Genomic DNA, 22,977 nt, shown 5'->3' with positions numbered 1-22,977 from the left:
CTATCTTACACAATTTACTGTTACAAAGTACAGGGTGGGTGCAGATAAAGTAGCTCGACATTTATGCGCGTACGGTTTTCCCTGCTTACCGCATGAACTTCCGGTGGCGCGGGATGACGAATTTATCCGATGAAAACGAACAAAGAAAATCGTGGTAACCAAACTCCACGTAATAAAAGAGTTATCCATGCAAACGTTGCTTTCCGTGCATCCCGATTTTCCTATGCAGAAGTCAATATGGCGGTCACAGCACAGTTGCGTCTAGCTACCGCTAGGCGTACCAGGTCCCGTTTTGTTTCTGCATGAGTGACTTCCCCCAGCGGTAGGGCGATGTAACTGTGCTACAGTGCCATGTCCCATTGGAAATACACGGAGCGAAGTTGGCGTTGCTAACGATTTTATTGCGCAGAGTTTGGTAATCACGATTTTTTTACTCGATTTGCACCGCGTAAATGCACCGTCGTGCGCCGCCGGGAGTACGTACGGTATGCAGGGAACGCGCTATATGAGCGAAAATGTGGGACTACTTTATCTGCACCCACCCTGTAGATACTCTGTCCGTACTTTTGTATTCACTAACAACACTGCAACACAGTGCCAGAGCCTCTCCGCCCTCGACGAATTCAGCTTTAGATACTTTTTTTTATAGTATTCGATAGTTCAGCAATTAATAGCTAATAATTTGGGGGTTGACGTCGAGAGGCAACTGTGATCATGAGCGACGTACGCCACAGTGGAGTCTGTGGATTAGATAGTCCGGTATTAGGTAGCCAAGGCTGTCTTGATAACGTTGTTGGCGAGTGTCAAGGGTAGGAAGAACAATATCATGACCTTCAAAATACCGTATCTACCCCCCCCCCCCCCCCTCCAATCAACGCACGCTGTCATTGGTTCCCGTGGATACGATAACTTCACGGTGACGTTGCTATTCATTCCGTCGCGGCCCGTCTGGCGGGAGCTTATCAGAGCCAAGTCACCCAAACAGGAGACTGGTTGAAAGTGACGGCCATAGTACGACATACGACGAAGTAGAATAATGCAAGTCCGCAATTTGCATATGAAGTGCATTTGCATGCACTCTACGGCTCGGCGGAGATTGTGGGCGCGAAGAATTTTCGGAACCAATGCTGTAAAAGTGTCACCATATACAGCATGGCTGGAATACTGCTTCTTAGAGCAATGGCAATAGCATAAAGCGGAGCCGTCACAGGGGATGTGTTACCCCGTAGGGGAGCTGAACGTTTCTTGCATGGGCCCTTGCTACACTTGTGTAGGCTGTTTACAAATAACATAACCTTTTAGTTCGTGCTCATGTCCAATCGTTCCTATGTAAATTAAATAATCCACTTACAAAATTGACCAGTATAGAAACATGTTATTTCGTAATGCTGTTACACTCGCTGTCCTGTTGACCATTACTGTTTTCGGGGAGCTCTCGGAACTCTTAGACAATAAGTGGCGCCTTAAAACGGACTTCATAACAGAAAAGAAACGCCCCATCGTAGACGTACATGCAGACAGTTGCCGCAGCATAGAAGTGCATCAAAATTAGAAACATAAAGCTGAGCCAAGAAGCATGCTCCATTTGAGCGCGGTTGGAATTGGCATTTTGCACATGGTTATAGGATGTGTAAGGAAATGAATCCCCACCTCCTAATGCGTTCCTGCAGTCCATCGACCCCTCACTGGAGTTTGTCATCGGCTGCCGCTGTACCCGCGAGGAGGAGACCCTTCTACATCGTCTCCGGCTGAACGTTGCCCTCACCCGTTCACTCCTGTTCAAAATGGGCCGCGTCTCATCTCCCACTTGCCCCTGCTGCGGTGTAGAAGACGATATATCTCATCAGCTCCTCCACTGTCAGCGTCACCACCATCATCGGGCCGTGCTCTGGCAACATCTGTCAGAGCTTGGGTGCACGGACGGACGGACAGACGTTTCTCTCGCAGCACTCCTTGGGCCTGTGCAGCGAGCTAACCACTGGAGAGGCACAAAAGCGGTGCTCCGCTTCCTGCGTAACACGGGTCTCCTGGGCTCCCTGTGAGCCCTGTGTTTCTCTCTCGACCCAGTGGGCAGTCACCACAGCGCTCCTCCGCTTTCTCCACGCTTCGAACCTTATCAACGCCTTGTGATTGTGTGACTGTGTGTGTGACTTTTCAGTTTTAGTTTTGTGTTCTTCCTTTCCTTCCCTTATCTCCTTTGTTATTTTCCTTTTCTTTTCTTCTTTTCCTTTTCTTTCCTTCTTTCTTCCTTTTCTTTTCTTATTTTTCTTTTCGTCCCCTTTTCTTTCCTTCTTCCCTTCTTTGCCTTTTTTTTGTTTGGAATAGCAAGCCGGTTAGGCCTCATATCCTCCAAATGCCCATTTCCACCGACGTCCCAAATCAACCAAAAGCTCATTTCATCCGAAAGAATGTTCGGAGGTTCTGGGCTTTCGGTTGATCTGGGCACGCTGGTGGCAGTGACCCATATCCCCCAAAAGCTCTTTTCATCCGAGCGCCCAGAACCACCGAAAGCGGGATACTTGAAAGGACGCGATTCCTCTGTTTGTCAGGGAGAGGAGGAAGGCTGAGCGGTTTTTGGGTGTGTGGGAATCCAATCCTGCAACTGAGTCAGAAGTGAAGTTTGCAAAGGAAATGTATTATTGATATCGATCGCGTACAAGAAATGATCCTATCCGAACAGAGGAATATTTTCCATGTGAGTGACAGGGCTCCAGGCAGTGTGTAGGTCATCATAGTGGAAAGCAAATATAGTAACAAAGCGCCCACTTCACAGGTCTCGAAGAAGGTTACAAAAAGGACCTCCTCCTTTACTTTTCTTTTATGCGTTCTGTTAATACAGTTCAGACGTTCAGAAAACACGCTATTAACCGGCTGAAACAACCCCTAGAAAAAGCTTGCAAACAGTATGAATGCATGAAACCAACATATCGTCTGAACTGTCGATCTCCTCTGAAGGCGCTTGAGGTTTGTTTGTTTTCCGCCGTCCCGCTAAATGTTCCAGCCACAGAACATACCACTCCCACCATGCTCTTCTTCCGTGAATCATGACGCGGACTTCCATGACCTTCCGAAGATAGTGCTTCTCCCGTCAGCAACGTGCATACCAATAAAATTCATTTTCGGGATACCTCTCCGTTCAAATCACTTCTTGAACGCGATCTCATTTGTACACACCGAGTGTCGTGTCATTTCTATCGAGCTACCATCAAGCTTCTTTAACATAGATCTCGTGCATCAGGTCTCATATTTATATTAGTCATATATGTTACATCTCTAAGGAAAATTATTAGTAAGCAGGGGAACAAAGGAAGCTGTGCAAATCAATGGACCGCATACCTCATGCTACAGAACATTTCGAGCACCGGATGAGCAGCAGTCAGGAACCCACGTGACCCTCTCTGGCGAGTTGAAGGAAGTACAGCTCGAAGCAGAGTTAACTGTAACGCCACTTCGACCGCTGAATCGGGAAGAGAATCACCCTAGCGGTGCTTAGGAGAAATAAAGGGAAATAATGTTTCCACTGTCCTATTTATGGCGAATTGTGGTGGTCGTTTAATTACAACACTGCCTGGCGCTCGGAAATTGCTAGGTCGGCTCCGGAGCTGGATCATGTGACAGTTGCCACCCGAACAGGGATCTGGCGGTTTTAGGATAGGACCAGACTCGCCTCATCCCTTTTGAATCAGGGCAGAGTTCGTACACTTAGATCACGCTAGGGCCATCGCGGTCGCCTGTCTTCGGGTTCCGTCGTTTGCTAAATCACGTGAACTTCGACGTGCGGTCCAATGAGAGCGCTCGCCACCGTTGCAGTGCGGATTTGACGACACCGGATATAGTTGGGCAACCCGCTGCTCGATCATTTCGAGACCGGACGAAAAAAGTAATAGCTGGGAAATTCCGGGCGCACGGAATGTGCCACGCGAACACGCAAGATTGCTTGACTGCTCGGGATCTGGCAAAAAAAGAAAGAAAAGTTGCCACCAAATGACCACCACTCGCCATGATGCTGCGAGGGTGTCCGCCTTGGCATGAGTTGTTGACTCGGCATTACTCTCAACGGTGGTTATCATCGCGATGTTTGTTTGGGTTTGAGACGATTATGTAAAGGTGTATGCTGGCCGATATCACGCGGATACGATGCTGTTATCTCATTGCTACGCGCAAAGGTGGACAGCAACTCCAATAAATTTTCCACTAGACCCCGTGCATCCTCAACAACAACTTTATTTTCGACCTTGGAGAGTGGGGAGTTTCATCGCCACAGGCGATACTCTACCCCATTGCTGGATGGAATGGGGGGAATAAAATAACGAGTTCATTTCAAAATCATTTGTTTTATCACATATCTGAAAATGCCCCCCTGAGCGAACGCGACCACTTTCGCGTGTATCAATGAGATAAAGGCATCGTATCCGTGCGATATCAGCCGGCATACACCTTCACATAATCGCCACAAACACAAACAAACATCGCGACTATAACCACAGCTAAGGGCAATGCCGAGTCAATAGCTCATGGCAAGGCTTACACCTCCACAGCAACAGTGGGACACTCGGAACACTATTTGCCTTTATTTCTCGTAAGAGCCGCTAGGGTTGCTCTCTCCCCGAGTTTAGCTCCGCCAGTCGAAGTGGCGTTCCAGTTAACTCTGCCTCAAGCTGTACATCGGATTCCCGCATACTTGAGAACCGCTCACCCTTCCTCCTCTCCCTGTTAAACGGTGGACGCATGTCCTTTGAAGTATCCCGCTTTCGGTGGTTCTGGGCGCTTGGATGAAAATATCATTTGGGGGATATGGGTCACTGCCACCCGCATGCCCAGATCAACCGAAAGCCCAGAACCTCCGAATATTTTTTTGGAGGAAATGAGCTTTTGGGTGAATTGGGACGTCGGTGGAAATGGGCGTTTGGAGGATATGATCTGCTACCTAGCAAGCCGACCTTCGTCTGGCTAACCTTTCCTTTCTTTTTCTTAATAAACATATCCCCCCCCCCCCCACCTCCTGCATGATGCCGACATTACCCCGGACTTCTTTCATTGGGAAATTCGTACCTGAGTCATGACTCATGTGGTCACTTCGCCTATCATCCTGGCGGTTACTTTGGCGTAGGGAGTGTCCCAGTGGGCGTAGCGACCCCAGAGTCAAAAGAGTCATGACTCCATTCACTAAACGGCCAAGCGCACTTCAGGTGCTTGTAGCTCGAGCCAAAATTTCTGACACCTTCTCAAAAGCGGAGTCAAATGGACGGGGACGGAAGTGAAGTGACGTAGTTCCGCCAGCTAGGAGACGTGCTTTGGTGCAGGGATGCCTGCCCTGATGCTCTGCACGGCAATACCTCGTTTGACCTACACTAATTTGCAACGACTAACGATGCTCAAAAGAATCAATCAAAAATCATTTGATCAGTCGGTTGATCGACCCAGTAAAGGATAAAGGAGGGATAGTTGGTAAATACTCATAAAGCTGTTCAGTTGAGAGTACGCAGTTGTCTTGTGTCCGACTTTGTCCGTGTCTTTTGGGCTGCGCTACAAGCATGAGTGATCGATCCACGTCGGGAAATTAACCATCGCTGATCACCTGCGTTTGCGCTGGTGTGAGAACGCAACGACTCAGCCTTTCGCAAAATCAATTTATTCAATGCTACGCTTTCACGTGCCTGCAGTGTGTGTCAAAACTCCGAAGCGGGAATAGGTGTGAGCGGAAGCGTGGATCCTCGCCGAGCAGGCGAGGATTTTGAACATTGCTTGTTGAGGATTTGAACGTTGAACAGATGCTCCTTGTGGGGTGAAACAGTCACTCCCTTTGCAGTGCAAGAGTCGCCACTTAACGCGCCCAGTGAAGTCTGCAAAAGAACGCTCGCATGTTTTGTGTGGTGGGTAGTTCTATGGACTACCCGAATCCCAGAGCAAGGGGGTCTGTACAAACCTCCCTCTCCTGCACCCCCATCGTCTGTCCTTTCCCTCATTTACCTGTTCGTTTTCATCCTCCACTTGGTGCAGCAACGAGCCGTCACCCTTGAGCAGACTTGCACAGTAACTTCAGTAGAATATTTAAAGGTACTTTAAAACAGTAGACAAGCATGATATGCCGGTGATGTGACTAGAGACTTTGTTGCTTCTAAATACCATATGCGGAACCATACGAGCGACAACGCGCTATAAATATTTTTAATTTTCCATGAAAGATGCGGCGTAGTGGAGCGGTGCGACGCCTGGTGTCAAACAACCCCCTGTACAGCGGGCAACACTGAAAATTGGTATTACACACTATTACATCGGAGCTTCGTTATTTTAGTAACCATATTATTAGTTTTACTGTTTACTTATGCATTCTGAAACCACTGTTGACAGTGTTTTTTGCGAAGTAACCCAGCGCTGGCCGCTGTTCGATGGAGGCTCTCCCTACTTCTCTGCTGCGCCTGCGCGCTCCTTCTGTTCGCGGCCTCTTTCGAACGAACAAACTATCTCTGTGAACCTCTGTGAACAAACAAGTCCCGACGCTGTCTGGCTTCTTGAACGTCTGACACATTTTTTTCAACGGCTCAGCATTTCATTTTAGTTCGCTTATCCGTTTATCCTCAGATGTGGATCGTTGTGTGGATTGCAGGGGCGGATTTTATGGTGTATTGTTATGTCGGGCCCAGTGTTATACGCATGCAATGTGGTTGCCGCCGTATGTGTCAGGAATACGGATTCATTTCCAATACTTAGTACAGTGTTGCCCGTAATCTTTAATTGTAATTTCCTAATTAATTGCACCGTCGATTGGAATGAAACTTGCGCAGTTTTTGTCCTGGTGACTTGTTCTATCGAATAGCCACACTAAATGACATTTGATCGGTGCTGCTTTACAGTACCTTTAAGTTACGTATCTGAAAGACTTTTGCGAGTTGGTAGCTTGAAAATACTTTCATCTTAGGTGAGTATTTAGTAATATAAGTTAAATACTTTTTACAGCGGCAGCTGTTAACGGGAGGGTTTCACGAGATCACCGTGTCTGTGGAACAAAATCCCCCTCACCTCTCCGCGCCAGAGAGGAGGAAAACAGAGTGACAGGTGCGCGCGCAGGTGGTGAAACGGAAAGCGGCGCGAGAGAACGGCAGCTGCGTGCGGGGCAGGGGAATTAAAAGCAAGCACACATTGGGGAGTTTCAACAAATCGGAAGCGTTCCAGGGAGGCACACCCAAAAAGGAAAAAGGAACCTTTCAAATCCAAGATCAGCAACCTGATGCCACCCACTTCAAAGGACCCAGGTGCGTGGCGTACCGCATTTTCGGAAGTGCTATCGTAAAGACATTGCAATCTGCTGAAGACATTCTAATCCCCTCAATCGTTCTAGACTTCCCTGCTGAACCAGTGCGGCGATAGGTAAACAAACGAGAGTGAGCAGTGTGACATCACAGGGACACCGACGCCTCACATGCGCGTTTTTCGCATTAGTTTTATTTCCTGACGCCTGTACCATTACGATAACCAAACTACATGCGGGAACCACATAGCACACTAAAAGGGCAGCAGACCAAGGGAATATTGCCGAAGAGTCTCGTCAACCGCGATACATAGCGGCTAGCTCTTTGTAGTGAGAACCCGAAAAACGTACTCTCTGCCAACGTCCCTCGAAGTCACCATTGGCGTAGGTCGTCACCAAGTCGGAAGTAGGTATTTGAGAGCTCCCACCCGACGCCAACCTGACTACGCGTTTGCTCGACGTGTCTACGTTCGCTGCGCGCCGGCACTCGCAACGTGTCAAGGCTATGTCTATCCACCTATGCCGACCTATTTGCCGGAGCTCGACCTTTTGAGTGAACAACTGATTTCTCCGCGAATGCCATTCATGCAGATCCGGCGCCTCGATCATGCCCTCATGCACGACGGAGGTCAATACAGCAATAAGGTTTAATAGCCTTGTAAAGAGAGATAAGTTGCAGTTTAACTGGTTGTACATGGTGGAAAGTAACTCCGAGACAACGAAGAGACGCACAAAGAGACGTTGTTTTCCTGTATACGTCTGTTTCTTGTCCCGGAGTTTTCTTCCAGCAATTAATAACCCTTCTGCAAACATATCACAAACATTTTACAAACAAATTTGCAGACCGTCACGGAAAATGTTGCGATATTTGGCTGCAATGCCAAACGTTTCGTCAGCGTCAGCAAAAGTCACCAACAGCTACCGCTGAAAATCGCAACGCCTTCTGCCTGCAAATTTCTTTCAATAACTTCTACTCATTTTCAAAGTCACCTTGATGATACTCCTCTGTGAGTGACACGAAGGTCGAGCGAAAGATTCTCTTTTGTCTCTGCAGTGCGCCGTGTGCTGTAGGGACGTCAAATATCTTCAAAGTAACGAGTTACCTTTAAGAGTAAGTACTTAATACTGTATCTTAAATACCTTTCAACATTAGGTATTTAATGCTCTACTCAGTTATTTTTTTGCCTAGCACTCCGTAACTTCATCTAAATACGTTGTGGATCTTGTACAAGCCCGCCTCTGAGCAGGCTGACCGCACCTTCCCAAACATTACTTCTCCCCCCCCCCCCCCGTACCCCACATTAGGTAGTTTTTAATTTCCTGTCTCATGCACACATATCCGTATTTCTATTATATCCCTATTAAACGTAGCGCTCCCTGCCGAAATGTGATCCCCCCTTCCCCAGTTAATAACCCCCTGTGTTATAATACAGGTCCTTAACTTCTGCTGTCTGCTCCCGACCTATACATTTCTCTTTGACTCCCACAGTCATTCCCACCGTTTAGCTTCCCGTATATTCGTGTGCATTTACACGTGTGCGTTTGCTTATTAAAGATGCCACTATATCCCAGCTGCGCACCGCCGTCTCCCCTGCGGCACTTCCGCACAGAGCAGGAAAGTGACATGCTCTGGCGTTTGCGCTAATACAGACATCTATGTTCTACAGCGTTAGCAGCATCTATGTAGGTAGCATCGCAAAGCCAGAACATACACACTCGGAAGAGAGGGGCCCGATGATCAGCTGCAAGCTACTTATTTACTGAAGAGCTAGTGGAGGATACTTTCACTGCCAAATATAGTATCACGCGTCAGTGTGGACGCAATCAAATGCACCATAATGGAACGCCTTTTTGTGGAACGCCCCGGGGCTGCGGTGGTTCATTAGTGAGTTTTAGTATATCGCCTTTGTGTACGTAAAGGATAGCGTTGGTAGTTGTGGCGGACGCGCAAGATACAAGCAGAGCATTGCCCATTACGCAGAAACACCACGCTATCCCTTACGTGCGCAAAGGCGACATTGTACGTTATACTAAAACCCATTTTCAGCAAGGTCACCGACACAACAAGATATACGTGATCGAGATGGTATGAGATGTTTCACCGAAGGCGTTGCGCTGCGCAACACCGTTAGATGTGGGTTATTGTGCAAGTGCGATGCGTATAAAATGAATGGAGCGCGCGCAAACACATACACGCACACGCACGCACATGGCAGGTGAGGGCATACGCTGTGGCTATGCGCTACCAGCTGAATATTAAGGCACTACACGGGCTGCATACATATGCAACGCAAAATCGCTGCTGACAGCTACAGGAAGGAAAGTAATGAGATTTCCTATCGGATGGTAAATGTCAAGGGTTGCATCATTGCCAGTCACATACATATGTGTGTTAGTGTCCATGATCACAACCCTATCGCCGTCGGCAATATCTGATTAGGAGACCTTCCTCTGTATCGGCATTGAGAGTCTGACTAACAAGGTTACGGTCCTTCGTAACGTATTTATTTGAAGAAAAAAAAATGTGTATCCAATTTTTTTGCTGAATGGAATAACATAAAAACAGCGCCGGACACGTTTACCATCCTCTCATATGTAAGCACTTGCAAATTGGCAAGTTGTCGGGGTCCGAAACCCATCCCACCTGCAGTCGGAATTTGCGGCACTGGAAGACCACACAGTAGGGGACGAGCCTTCCACGCTGTTGCCAGATGTTTGTTGTTCATCGCGACGGACAAGTTTTCAAGTCCAGCGGCCTCCGTCGCCTAATGGCTTCACACACTTGTTCAGCTGCCTTCATTCTCCTTTTTTATTCTTCGCTTCCCATAATTTCCATTTCCGATTTTTCGTTAGGCTCTCCAACTTTAAAAAGTCACTGAGTGGTAAGCTTTAAATGCTTCGGGAATGTGCATGCAAGAATGGAAATATCACGTATGAAAGGGACACACCATAGAGTCTGCTCGATTCCGCAGCCAAACTGCAACTCTAAGTACTCACTTGGAGCTCTCACCCACGACAATGAATGTGTTTCCAGAACTACACAGAAATATAGCAGATGCCGGATATTTAGTTCCGAACCACTTTGCACCCACAAAAATCACAAAGAGACGTCACCTGGAATAAGGCAATGGTCGGGTCCCCGTTGACGTGTTCCACGCTTCGACGTTTCCACACAGCGAAATGCGGAACAGGACGCTGAAGGCTTATTGATGCATGTTTTGTACAGCAGAACATGTCTACCACCTCCTAAATACACGACGCTTGTTATCGCACAAGTTTTGAAAGTCGCCTGCTGCCGACAGCGACCAAGAGCGCGACAACTTCGTTCCATATTTCTTGCATCCAGTTAGGAATGAATCTTATGTGGTACGTAGCGGACGTCTTGACGTGTTGCCAGCACAGATTCTGGCAAGCTGCTCGTGCCTTATTTACTTAATTCGTTTATTTAAGAATCGGGCCCTTCGCTCAAGGAGACGTGCTGGGTGGAGACTCGCGCTGTTGCATCGTGAACAAGGGGGCAGAGATAGAATGACATTCGTTGCAGACTTGTACGTATATTGAGTACCGTACACGGAATACTGTACTTTACCGTGTGTTCACGCGAGCGACATTTCCCAGAATGCTACAGCGGAAGATTCGAAAAACGCCATAGCTTTCCGTGGTCACGTGAGCACGAGCGCTCAAGGTCGTGTCGTCACGTACCCTGCTGACAGTGGGGAATATCCTGCGACACAGCCACAAGATTTACCGTAGCGGACGACAGGAGAAGATAATGACGGTGTCGTCTGCTAAGTGTCGTCTGCTAAATGTGCAGTACGCCACTCCGGATATTCCGCATCGTGTGAATGCTCAACATACCACGGGGCGGGACTTCGGCTCCGTGGGCAGTGTTTTCGCTTTTTCTTCCACTAGAATCTTCCGTGAGGATGTCGCTCGTGTGAATAGACTGTTACATACTTTTGTTGGTACCTCTTCTTCTCAGTTACAATATCTTCTTTAGTACTCATACCGGTAGACCGGTGCTGAACTTTCAATACTTCTTCATCATCTTCTACTCAGTGTACTGTGGCTACCATGGGGAAACACCCATGTCATCACCACTTCTCCTTCATTTATTGTAGTTGTTGTTGTCTACACAGTGGTATAATTACTTCTTGTTTGTCTGTTTTCAGATCATATCCAGCAGCGAGTCTTGTTTCCGAGGCCTTTTCGTCCCACTTGACGTTTCCTATGGAGTCCGTTTTCAGGTACTGCGCTCTGACTACCTAAAATGTAAACTTTCCTTCCCGGGAGTTTCCTTTCGTGGGGTTTAATCTACACGAATTCGGAGCCTTTTACCCGAGAACACATTGGATTTGAGGACTAGTATTATTTAACAAGAACTTTCGGCTTTGGCAAGTTACCAGCGCTAGCTCTGTTCCCCATCTCGTTCTTGAGACAGAAACGTAGACCATCTCTGGAGCAGTGTCATTGACAGTAGGTTTACACAGCGGGCTTCCACATATTGGCATTGGACTACCGAATGCAATCTAGGAAAGAGGTAGCTTTCTTTTCCATGGTCATATTCTCTTTGAACACGACTCACAACAAACATAGCGGCCCAGAGTTAGCTCGGTCGATAGCGTGCTTCGCTGAAGGTCGCGAGTTCGATGAGGGCCAAGGAGGTTCTTTAGTGTTGACCTAGAGACAGAGGTGGTTTGTAATATGGGGAAAGTAAGCATTGGTTGCTGAACCGTGTCTCAGAGGTCACAGAATTCCAGGTGGATCAAATTACCCACCGCCGTACCATGCAGCACGCTAAATATCCTCGCACAAATATGGGCTGACTTACCTTACGTGTAAATGGACTCCCATTATCGGTCCACGCTTTCTCCGAGCTTTGTTTGTCTAGCAAGGTTATTTTTCAAAGAAAAAAAAGGAGGATTGGCAGAAGGACGTTATGTAATGCAACGCTTACTGTAACCCCAATAGAACCCGCTTAAAGTGGCACTAACGTACTAAAATTTGATAAAAGAATGTGTTACCTTGATGCGTGATGAAAGATTGTGTTACCTTAACTCCAACACAGATGGAACGAGACTCATTCCTTTCGCCGTTAGTGATTTATGAGCGAAGTTACCCGCGCATTCCCTCTCCATCTCTTTCTGAAGAAGTGGAGGGGCCTCATTGGTCTCCTCAAACGATTTGTCCAACCAAAACGGGTGACCGTATGAGAAGAGCAGTCGGAGGTCTCTCCGCAATGTCGCGCTTCTTCGAAAAGAGTGAGAGGGAGATCGTAAGAATATGTGCACCAAGACCTACTAAATAGAGTATTGATGTGCACTTTAGTGACCATTTAAACACATACCGATAAAAAAAAAAGACTGTACATAGTATATTAAATGTAGCTCTGGTATATTAAATGTGGCTCTGGTATATTAAATCTGTCCATAGCGTTTGCAGCGTACCTTAATTACATTCTGCCTCGAGTATTTCATACTCGTATTTTGATTACATTTCTGTAGTATTCTGTACATGTCTATTTCTGAGCATGTCTTCCTGTACGAGGCACTCCCTAATGCAACGCCTCCCTCCGCTCTTTCAAACATGCAGATGTTCTCTTAAATGGTCTTATCCTGTACGGTAAAAAAAAGAAGAAATACAGGCGTTCATTCGGGTTGGGGGCTGTCGCGGTATAGGGTTTACTCACTGACCCTTTCACCACTACCACCACCACCCACTGACGTTACCTCGCCGCCATACTGTAGGTCCCACGAAGTTATGTTCCTGCATTCGTTCGCTGGGTGACTATTAACGTCGAAAACATGCAAATTACTTGGATTTGCTTTAATAACTTTAAAACACCAAATATACGGTGAGTGCGATATCGGAAACGGCTTGGATGGGACCTACAATATGGCGGCCGATGGCCGCACATCTGCCTGCTAGTGACAGTGGCGGTCTCCTACGGATGACGTCATGCGAATAAACCCCATAATGAGAGTGTGCAGTGGAATCAGTTCACTCAATCCTGGTTGAACACGAAACGTAATTTGCGCGACAAACGAAATTCTCTGCACTGTAGCCACTTCCGTCCAACGCAATTTCGTACCTTTTATCTCAATTTGTGCGACGCTACGATTGCCATAGCAGTGATATAACCTTCGTTAAAGGAGCGTGGGAGTCACCGGCAAAACATTTTTTTTTTTTCGCTGCGGCGTGTTCTGCAACGAATAAAATAAACTCCTGCGAAAGAACGATGAGCGCAGGTAACCTACAGAGCACGCGCAAGGCTCTGTTCCCGCACACCTTTAAAAAACCCTCCTCCACGTGCAAAGAGCGCATCTGCGAGAAGACGTCGTGACGTATCACGAGCTCCGGCACGTGACCAGTGACGTCAAACGGCACAGCTCAAGCATGTATAAGTGGCGCGTGAGCCGAGAAGAAAAACAAAGAAAAAGGCACTGAGCAGTTTCTACATCACGCGAGGCTCGTGTTGTTGTTGTTGTTGTTGCTCCTCAAGCGGGAAGCTCGTGTCTCTCGTCCGCGACTGCTTTCTCCGACTGTCTTTTGTAAATTTTATTGTGCAGTGACAATACACCGTAGGGCGAAAATATTTTGCATGGTGGATCCTGGGGCGGATTACTGGCCACTTGTCGGTGCGTAGCGCAGCGTCGTCTCCATAGTAACGCGTGCTGCACGTGACCCGCTTCGTCGTGAGAAGGAAGAAGTGACCTTACTGGCAGCCTGCCACCATCGCCGGGCGTGCGCCGTTCGTAGCCATTGGGCGAGGAGGTCAGCCGACGCAAAACGCTGCGACGTTCGTCGTTGAAAATGGCGCTTGTGTACGCGTTTGTAGTGGAACAAGGAGCCGCTTCAGTGAAGTCAACGAGGACATTTCGTGTTCACAAGGATGTCTTCACGTGGTTGTCGGAAGAGCAGTTTGTTTCCTTCTTCCGACTGTCCAAAGCCTCGTGTGTACACATACAGGATGTATATGGAAACATGGACATGACATCGAGTGTTTCCCATGTAGGGATTGTTATCACCCGTATAAGCTGAGTTAGTGTGTTTGTAACCCACCATTGTGAAGTTAACTTCGTCTTGCACAAACATGACATTCCTTTATTTATGAAATATTTTGACACTGCAATAAAAAAAAAGCTAGCAATACTTGCGCTATTCATTTGTATGCTTTTTCTGCAGAAGCTTGTGCGCAAAATATTGTGATATTGGAACCAGTTCCTACGGGAATGAGCCAGCACATATTTTATTGTCCGTATTGTTAGTAACTCTGATTGGCATACCTAATATAGGCGGTCAATGCTTCCTGCAGTTCGCCGTTGTTGTTCCACCATTCCCCTTCGTTCTTCAAGGAGTAGGTGCGATAGTAATGGTGGCACCTGCCTCCTCCTCTGTCGACATATGCCTCCGCTCCGCACATTTTAAGCTTGGCTGCTTGCTTTAGCCGGCAACTCTCTGGAAGCCTCAGCAGGCCGTGTGTCGTCCTGAGCTCTTACCCGAATAACTGCTTAGTTTAGTTGTACAACTAAAAAAAAGGAGGAGGTCACTCGAAAAGCTCAGCAAGCACACCGTAAGTCCACCAAATAACTTTATCCTCGTCAGTATAGCAATCTTCCACGCGGCGTATAGTGCACAGATCACCGTCCTCGTCTTCTACGAACGTAATGCTAAAATAAAATGCGCAATTAATCCTCAACGCATGTGTCGCGAAAAAAGAAAAAGAGACAGCTCCGAGCACCGAAGGATTCCCTTCGAGCCGGCGACGGCAGCAGACGACACTGCACTGCATTCGCATTGGCTGATTCCTGTCTTACGTGCTCATCTAGCGAAGTATGTGCAAGAAGGTTTCTTTCCACGCGGTAACAAAATTTATATTTCTTAGAGGTAAATACAAAGTAAGTTAATGTCGTCAAATTTAGGCTTTTTGCATGACAGACTTGCGTCTGTCATCGAGAGTAGCGTCATTGCTCCTCGCGCTGGCGAGGCTCGCCTACCCAGCGGACGGCGGTGCCCTTACTGACCACTTCAGACCGTGCGTCGGCAGCACGCGCTTGCCCGACGGTGGGCGTTGCCACGTTAGGCCGACGCACCGATGCAATGGCCAGTAATCCGCCCCTGGTGGACAGCTTCACAGATGAAGCACGGTTTCGAGCCATGTGAAATGTCATTTCCATGCTCCTTTAACGTGTACATCGTAACCAAAAGCACCACGGATATAACCGGCAACCAAGCCGATTGTGAAACAGAAATTCTGGTTTAAATGATATCAGCTTCAACACTTTTAAGTTAGTTGTAACTTTCTGTGGTGTCTGTTCAACGAATAGACCTTTTAGAAAAGCAAGCGCCACCTGTGGCATTCAAGGACTCATGGAAACGTAGAGCGTCATAGAGCATTACGAGACGACCAGAGGCGCAGGTAGAAAAACAACATTCCCGGTGTGACCAACGGAAGCGTCTGCCGGGGTAAACCATAAGCGAAGCAGACGACAGATCAGTGTCCCTCAAAGTTCCAATGCTGCTCTGAGCGCCCGCTTGGTGGCGCGCGCATCTTTTTAAAATCGTCTAATATGCCACGAAGAGTTTGTACTCTTGAGCAAGGAAGTGCACCGGCCGCTGTGTGCTCAGACAGCGGTAAAACGCGTCAGCTTGTCGCCATATGTGTTTATGTTTGTGCATGCGTGTGAAAGGACAACACCAAACACACACACACACAAAAAAAAAAGGACATCTAAAGCATGTCCCCAAAAGCCTAAAATCCGAAATGCTGCGTCTTTCGCGGTACTTACTGCCGACCTACTCGCGCGTATCACCAGACAACAAGACGCTATGGTTATTGAAGGCTCTTTACATGTTCTATGTTCTCCAACGGATGGTCCCAGCGATGCAATAATAGTGAGTTATAGCAGATATGAACGTGTCCACGATATCGGTTCCGAGAACATGATATGTCAATGGCCTTATTCCTTTCAATTGGCTGACATCACGCTGCTTTAATTTAACAGCTTCTTTTATCTCATCTTTTTCGTCGAGTGCTTTCGATCTACTGAAAATACCTAATAAGAGGCAGCTCAGATGGTTGCTATACAGTCGTCGAATGAGGTTGCATACCCATGGAGGAAAGCCCTGCGATTAATCCAATGGTGTTAGTGAGGGTGGCCTCGCACAGCTGTCAGGGGTGGCCGGCATGTTTCTCGTACAGGGATAGTCCCCCTGGCTGCAGAGGAGTATGGCCCCTGCATGACGCACTCGAGACAAGGTGCACAGCAGCCAAGTGTATGGCGTCCGAAGACTGAGCATCTTTCTCAGCGCGGCATTTTGCACTCACCGCGGATATGGCCCTCTGCACCACATCTCCCCCATGCCTTCTTTATTCCTTTATAATCTATCAGTGCTCGGTCGGTTCCAACAGCAAGGGAATGGGGTATACGGTGTTTTTCGTCTGGAACTTCACTAGACTAGACGGGTGCCATTTCGTATTTTAGGGCGATCCTAATATGCGTGAGAACCCTTGAACCGTGCCCTACGACGACGCCATGGTGCGGATGAACAGCTCGTCTGCGATGTACTCAGGAAGTCGCTTGATCGTTAAGTACAGCGTTCTTGCAGTTGAGGAACTAGAGGAGCTGCAGCATCTTCTGCCCCGACTCGACTAGCTTCATAAACTACACCTCGAGCATGCTGATTATTCATAGGGTTCTTCGTTTTCGGGTTTTATGATTTTTCAGATTCGGGAGGGAAAAATCGGGTGCTATTTACACACGAGAATTCGGGGAAAAATCAGGCACTATGACCTCTGTTTGATATGACATCGGGGAATTTTCTGGTGAAACGAAAGGCATATGAAACAAGTCACTGCTGTGACACTAGGACAAGAAACAAGAATCCTTATATTTCCGTCCGAAACTGGGGCAGTGTTCCAGCACTTGCCCGAGCTCCGCAAAAGCTCGTCTTTGACTCCTGCAGGAGGGGATTATAAAAGGAGGACAAATGGGTTGTCACAAATGGCTCCCTTTGCTGATATTATGATTCACTTTTTCGACGATTGACCAAGAACGACAAGTTGGAGGACCTCAAGGATTTCGGGTAGATATCGGGGTTCACCCGAATTATTGAAAACTTGTTCGGGAGGAACTATCGTGAAAAATCGGGTTTGACCCAAAATCGACGAACCCTAAATTTATTCACAACCACTTGGAAGGACAGTCCACCTTGATCTTGGATCAAGGTGGTAAAGTCAAGATGGAAGGTAACAGCTCTGAGGCTGGAACACAAAGAGACGTGCACAACACAAGCAAGTCAAAGGCATGATGCTTTGGCGGCCCTACCGTACAGAGCCATGCTGAGGCAACGGCCTTTCCTGCAGTCATAGTGGGGGAGCCGGGGGCAGACCACAAGAACGCGAAACCCCCGGGAATTTGTTAGGCGCAAAGGAGCTCAGACAATGCACGCCCGTTCAAAACAATGTCCTCGTCGTATCGGACTAAAGTCTTTTACAGCTCTTCGGGAATCCGCTTTGTTATAACAGCACATCTGTCACACGTGGAGGGATCAGTCGGAGAAATGGTCGACACAGATGTGATCAGAAACTTGGGGACATTGCGTAATCTTACGGCAGAAGCTAAAGGAAAGGACTCTCGGGTCGATCAGCTTATTACAGCTACAGTATTCCAGCAGCACACGTGAGCCAGGAGGATCACCAACGATAACTGTATGATAATCCGGTAACTGCATATCAGTCATGGTATGTTGTGTAAGCAAAGGTTGTATAACCCTCTGCTGTAGCAACTCGAACTGAAAAAAATACCCGTGTCAATAGTGCACAAATTGGAATTGTAACATTCTGTCGTTTGAAATGTGAATCATCTCCTGCTACACTGTAGGCGCTCGCCGTGCACTCCAGTTCGACCTCGCTCGACTTGGATGATCGATCATTTACGATCGAAAAGGTTTGAGCAACAGGTTCAAGTATAGCACGCTGTTGTACGGTTCCATCCGCAACAACTGGACCTACAAACCGGATGTCACACTGTATCCATGAACAGAATATGCGGCTCACAGAAAGATTATACGTTTAATTGGGCTAGATGACCCCATTGGTAATCTGACAACTCAGTGAGATTAGAGGCGACAAACGAACAAAAAAAAAGACATGGAGACGTTTGCTCCGAAATGTTGACGCAAAGTTGACTTGCTATTTCATTGACAGAAAGGAGCGAAGAAGCAGAAATCCCTCTGTCCCCTAGCGCGCTAAAAAATTAGGGCAGAAATCGCTGTGCAGATTGTCACTGAAATGCGACAGCATTTATGAGATCATCGCTGGCATTCTCCGACGATGGACAGTAGAGGCCTGCGGAGACTGAAGTAGCTGTCGTGCTTGGTAACCACTTGTTTGTTGGTTGGTTTTAAGAAATAAATAAAATGGAGATTTTGGCCTCACCAGTGTGAGGCCCGAAACTCAACATCACTTGCACCAGTTACTTTGGTGGAAAACTCCTGTAATGATGATGCCAATAAAGAGGAGGAAGAGGATGTTGATGATGATGTTGATGATGCTGACTTGCTTGTCTATGCCCTGACGAAGGCACAATCTATAACATTTCCAGTGCGGGTGCTGTGAATTTTATCATTACTGGCTAGATGCAAACCGAAGACTTCCTTCATAGAGACCCCGAACCAGTATGTACTGGGGCTTCTCAAAATCCGCATTGAAATCCCGCAGGAACCCCTTGATCTTTCCTTTAGAGGATTCCAGTGTAATTGTATACCAGCCCGATGAGGGTGGGGGCATCCTTGCAGTCCTCTTCTACTACGCGTAACTTCGCTGGGGTAACTTCGCCAATCACCCTGCCTGATACCGTGCTACAGAGAGCATCCCAACGAAGGTTACTGATGGACGAAAGGAAAGTTAGGTAGCAAGCGAGCTGGTGGTGACGATCTGGTGATCTGGTGATACTGATGGACGCTCGTGTGTTTTCTGTGGTGAGCAGTTCTCTGCGACTACCCTATTCCCAGAGGAAGGGGGACTGCACACTTCTCCCGCTTCTGTGCCATCATCACATTTCCCCACTCTCTTTGACACTTCCGTCTTCCCCCTCCCCTGCTTGCGTCGATGAAGATAGTCTACGTGTTGACTTTGTGTACCTACAATAAAAAGTCGTGAGTGAGCTGGTGTGTGTGCCGTTTCGTCTTGTGTCCTCTGTTCAGTTGGAGCTCTTCCATCATGAACGTTAGGCTGCCAAGAAGCGGTCAATAGAAAAGACTGGGCACGTTCGCAGCAGAGGTCGTCATGGAGCAATTGTGGAAGGACTGACATAAAACCGCTGCAGTGTCTCAGGGCACAATATTAAGTAGTCTCTGAAAGATCTTCCACACAGCGAAGACTCAAAGGACAACAACAACTGGAGCAACAACCAGAAGAACAGCACGAGGTAAAAATGAGTCAGCGATAGGAAGACATTTTTCTAAGGGACGATAATCATTTTCTTGGAACACTGTATTCAGGTTTTGTTTGGAGTGATATTTCATTTGTTGTTGTTGTTGGTTGGTTAAATAACCAATAACCAGTAATGAAGTACGCTTGTGTATTGATGCTCTAAAAGCCTCTATTGCGTGATGTATGCTTCGTGTGTGCTTATCTGCGCCTTTTTTTTCTTTTTTGCACTAGGTAAACGTAATGTACATGGACGTTTGACATGTGTGCATTTTATGTATCTCATCTTTCAGCACAGGGCTTGTTTTCTAACTGTTAGTGTGTCCTCATGCTATCCCCTAAGTTTAGCGCCGAAGCAGAGTACTGCCTCTGCAACACTGACTGATTCAATACAACGTTCCCCTAGCCCCTGCGTCCCAGTTTCAGAGATTTCCTTCAATGGATCCCGCTCCCGGAGCAGCTTCCAGACGCTCCAACTTGCGCCCCCGCAGGCAGCGTGTGTAGCTGCCACTATCTTCACGCTGGAACATATGCTTGTGATTTAGTATATGATGTTTTATTCGTACGGTCACTAATCAATTTCTCACTGCTATGAGGAGATCGTCGTTCCGTACTTCGACGCCTCGTGACTCCCCTGGCTTCCCGTCAGTGGACCGCTGACATTCTCCCCCAGCCATGCTGAGCAGAGTTGATCCAGCGTTCGCTTTCCGCATGCCTCAACATACCTCTCGTAAAGATGCCGCATTAGTTCATCGAATGCGCCTCGATGTACCGTACTCTCCGGATCCCTAAACGAGCTGGACTATCGCCCCCTTTCTCTCACAAAATTGCTTGGTCCCTGGCCACATCCAGCCCACCAACGCTCTGCCCTTAAAGCTCTCTTCACCTTTCTGGTTACCACAGGACTTCGATGCTTATTGTGAGTCGCCACCTCTGAGCAGACTGGCAGCACCTTCCCCAAACTTCACCCAGGCTAAGTTAGGTTGGAGCGGGTTCTACCTGGTTTACTTTGAAAGTGACTATCTTGATGGCTAAAATAGTTTCGTCGAGTCTCGAGTAGATGACGGCACTGGCACTTCGGCGGTCTTCTCTCTTGGCATGAGAAACGCATCACAAACCTTCCATAAGACGCGGTAGGTTGCTCCAGGTCTCCGACAGGGCGAGCGCGTTGCACTAGGCCGGTACCGGGTTCGTCGGTATGTCGATAACATGTGCATTAAGGGCACGCTAAAGGCCCCTGTGACCTTGTCAGAACGACAATGGTCATATTTTCGGAAATGTCGCGAGTATAGTAGGCAGCCTTTTTGTTGTCTAGCGCGCGTCCCGTTTGCGTTGTAAATGAAGTTGGTGCTCTCCGTCGTTTTCGCGAGACGCCCTCGCCCGCTTAGCCCGCGTTGCTCTGAAGTCTCCCCCGCACGTACGCATTGCTGCGCCTCGCCACGCTTACACTTGAGCTGGAGAACTTTTTTTTCGCCGACAGCGCTTCCGTTTACGGTGTGACATCTGAAGCTCGCCCTCTTTCACGGTGGTGGTGGTTATGACTGAGCTACTTGCTGTAGTCGGACACACTTAGGACGGCAACGTCACGACAATCACGGGGGACCGCGCGTCCCAGGGGGGGGGGGTCGAAGTAACTTGCCGTTGTTGGCCGCACTCAAGTCCCGGCCTGACTTCACAGGCTACTGTGTGGCCACTAGCCGTGGCCACGGAAGCTTGTCCTCTCTCACGGCAGTTTTGTAGCCACGCTTGAACACGTGATATCCAAGCAACGGCCAATGAATGCAGGGCTTACGCTGCGACATACTTCGCCTCAAGGAAGCTCGAAGGGTCCGGCTCATAAATCACTGGTGGTTTCAGTCGCTCATCGTTCTACGAAAAAGCTTCAGTTGACATACTACGTAAACCATAGTACCAGTACTCATTCAGGTAACATTCAAGTGATCGGGCTCCGTACGCTTTCGCTATGTAGCTTGGATACTCCTTACCTGTTCTCTCTCTCTCTCTTTCCTCCTTCTTTCTTTTTCTTTTCTGCTTTTTTTTTTTCGCTTTTTGCTTTGTGAGTGTCATAAATGCGCATCCCGATGTTCGGAGGGTATTTAGCATGCATATGCCATGGCGTATGCCGAGCGCAATATCAATTATCCTCTCCAAAGAGGATAGAAGAAGCTACCTTGCCAATATGATAAAGCCACTGTCCCATCTGCGGCTGTCACTGCCGCTCTCCTCGGTTTTCTCCGAGTCTCAGGACTCGTGAACTGCATGTAACGTTGTGCTAGTGTTTATTCTCTTCTTTCTTTCTTTCCTTTTCCTTTCGTTTTGTTTCTTTTTGTTTCTCTTTCATTTTCCTTTCTTTTTGTTTCTTGTTTTCTTTCCCTTTCCTTTCTTTTTGTTGCTTTTTGTTTTTCTTTCCTTCCATTTTTTTATTCCCCCGTGTTTCTTTTTCCTTTCCTTCCTTTCCTTCGATTCCCCCTTTTTCTTTTTCCTTCCTTTTCTTTTTAGATTCCCTTTTGGTTTTTTTCTTTCTCCTTCCTTTTCTTTTTCGTTTTCCCCTTCCCCCTTTTTCCCTTTTTTTTCGGAATAGCAAGCCGGCTCTTTGCCTGGCTAACTTTCTTTTTTTCTTAATAAACATATCCCCCCCCCCCATCTGCAATGATGTCAAGATATCCCATCAAGGACCATCATGAGAGAAGTGGATCACGATTTATCCCTCAACTTGCGCAGTCGGAGTGTGGAAATGGAAAAAGCTGTATGTATGTATGTATGTATGTATGTATGTGTGAGTGTGTGTGCGTGTGTGTGTGTGAGAGAGAGAGAGAGAGAGAGAGATTGTGAAGTCTCACCGAGGCAGATGTATAAATGGACATAAGGGGATATAAGAGGGTAAACGCAAATGGAGGTAAATGATTTGAAATTGAAGTAGTTGAAGGCAATTAAGAGAAAGAGTAACTAAAGGTAATTAGAGGTAATTAAAGAAAGTTGAGTTTAAATGAATTAGTGTAAGCTATATGTAATTAAGAGAAAGATTAAATGCAATTAAATGCAAACGTCAATTAAAGGGAAATTGAGAGTAAGGCAAGTGAACGTAATTCAGAGAAATTAGATTAAATTTAACATTACCTCAGGTAATCTGCGGTTGCCTTCGGTAATTAAAGGGCAATTGAAAGCAATTGAGGCTACTTAAAGGTTATTTGATTGGACTTACATAGAGTGATTGAAAGTGTCGAACCGGAGGACAAGTATAGACCGGAGGTGGACAACCGGAAGTCGTGTTAGACCGGAAGTGGAGTACCGTAAG

General features: G+C 47.4%; 1 protein-coding gene and 1 long non-coding RNA gene across 2 annotated transcripts in view; one reads left to right on the top strand and one right to left on the bottom strand.

The window, feature by feature from the left end:
* The window catches only part of LOC135388763 (zwei Ig domain protein zig-8-like), a 240,217-nt gene that overhangs the window by 55,921 nt on the left and 161,319 nt on the right, over window positions 1–22,977 (bottom strand). The gene's annotated exons all lie outside the window — the stretch shown is intronic.
* Window positions 1–22,977, top strand: part of LOC135388764 (uncharacterized) — a 146,197-nt gene that overhangs the window by 109,299 nt on the left and 13,921 nt on the right. The window contains exon 2 of the long non-coding RNA XR_010421507.1: window positions 11,422–11,496. This is a non-coding gene — a long non-coding RNA (uncharacterized LOC135388764). The remainder of the gene's footprint in view (window positions 1–11,421; window positions 11,497–22,977) is intronic.

The sequence above is a fragment of the Ornithodoros turicata genome, chromosome 3, assembly GCF_037126465.1.
Source record: "Ornithodoros turicata isolate Travis chromosome 3, ASM3712646v1, whole genome shotgun sequence".
NCBI lineage: Eukaryota > Metazoa > Arthropoda > Arachnida > Ixodida > Argasidae > Ornithodoros > Ornithodoros turicata.
Note: the sequence above shows the minus strand (reverse complement) of the source record. Positions and strands in the feature narration are given on the sequence as shown.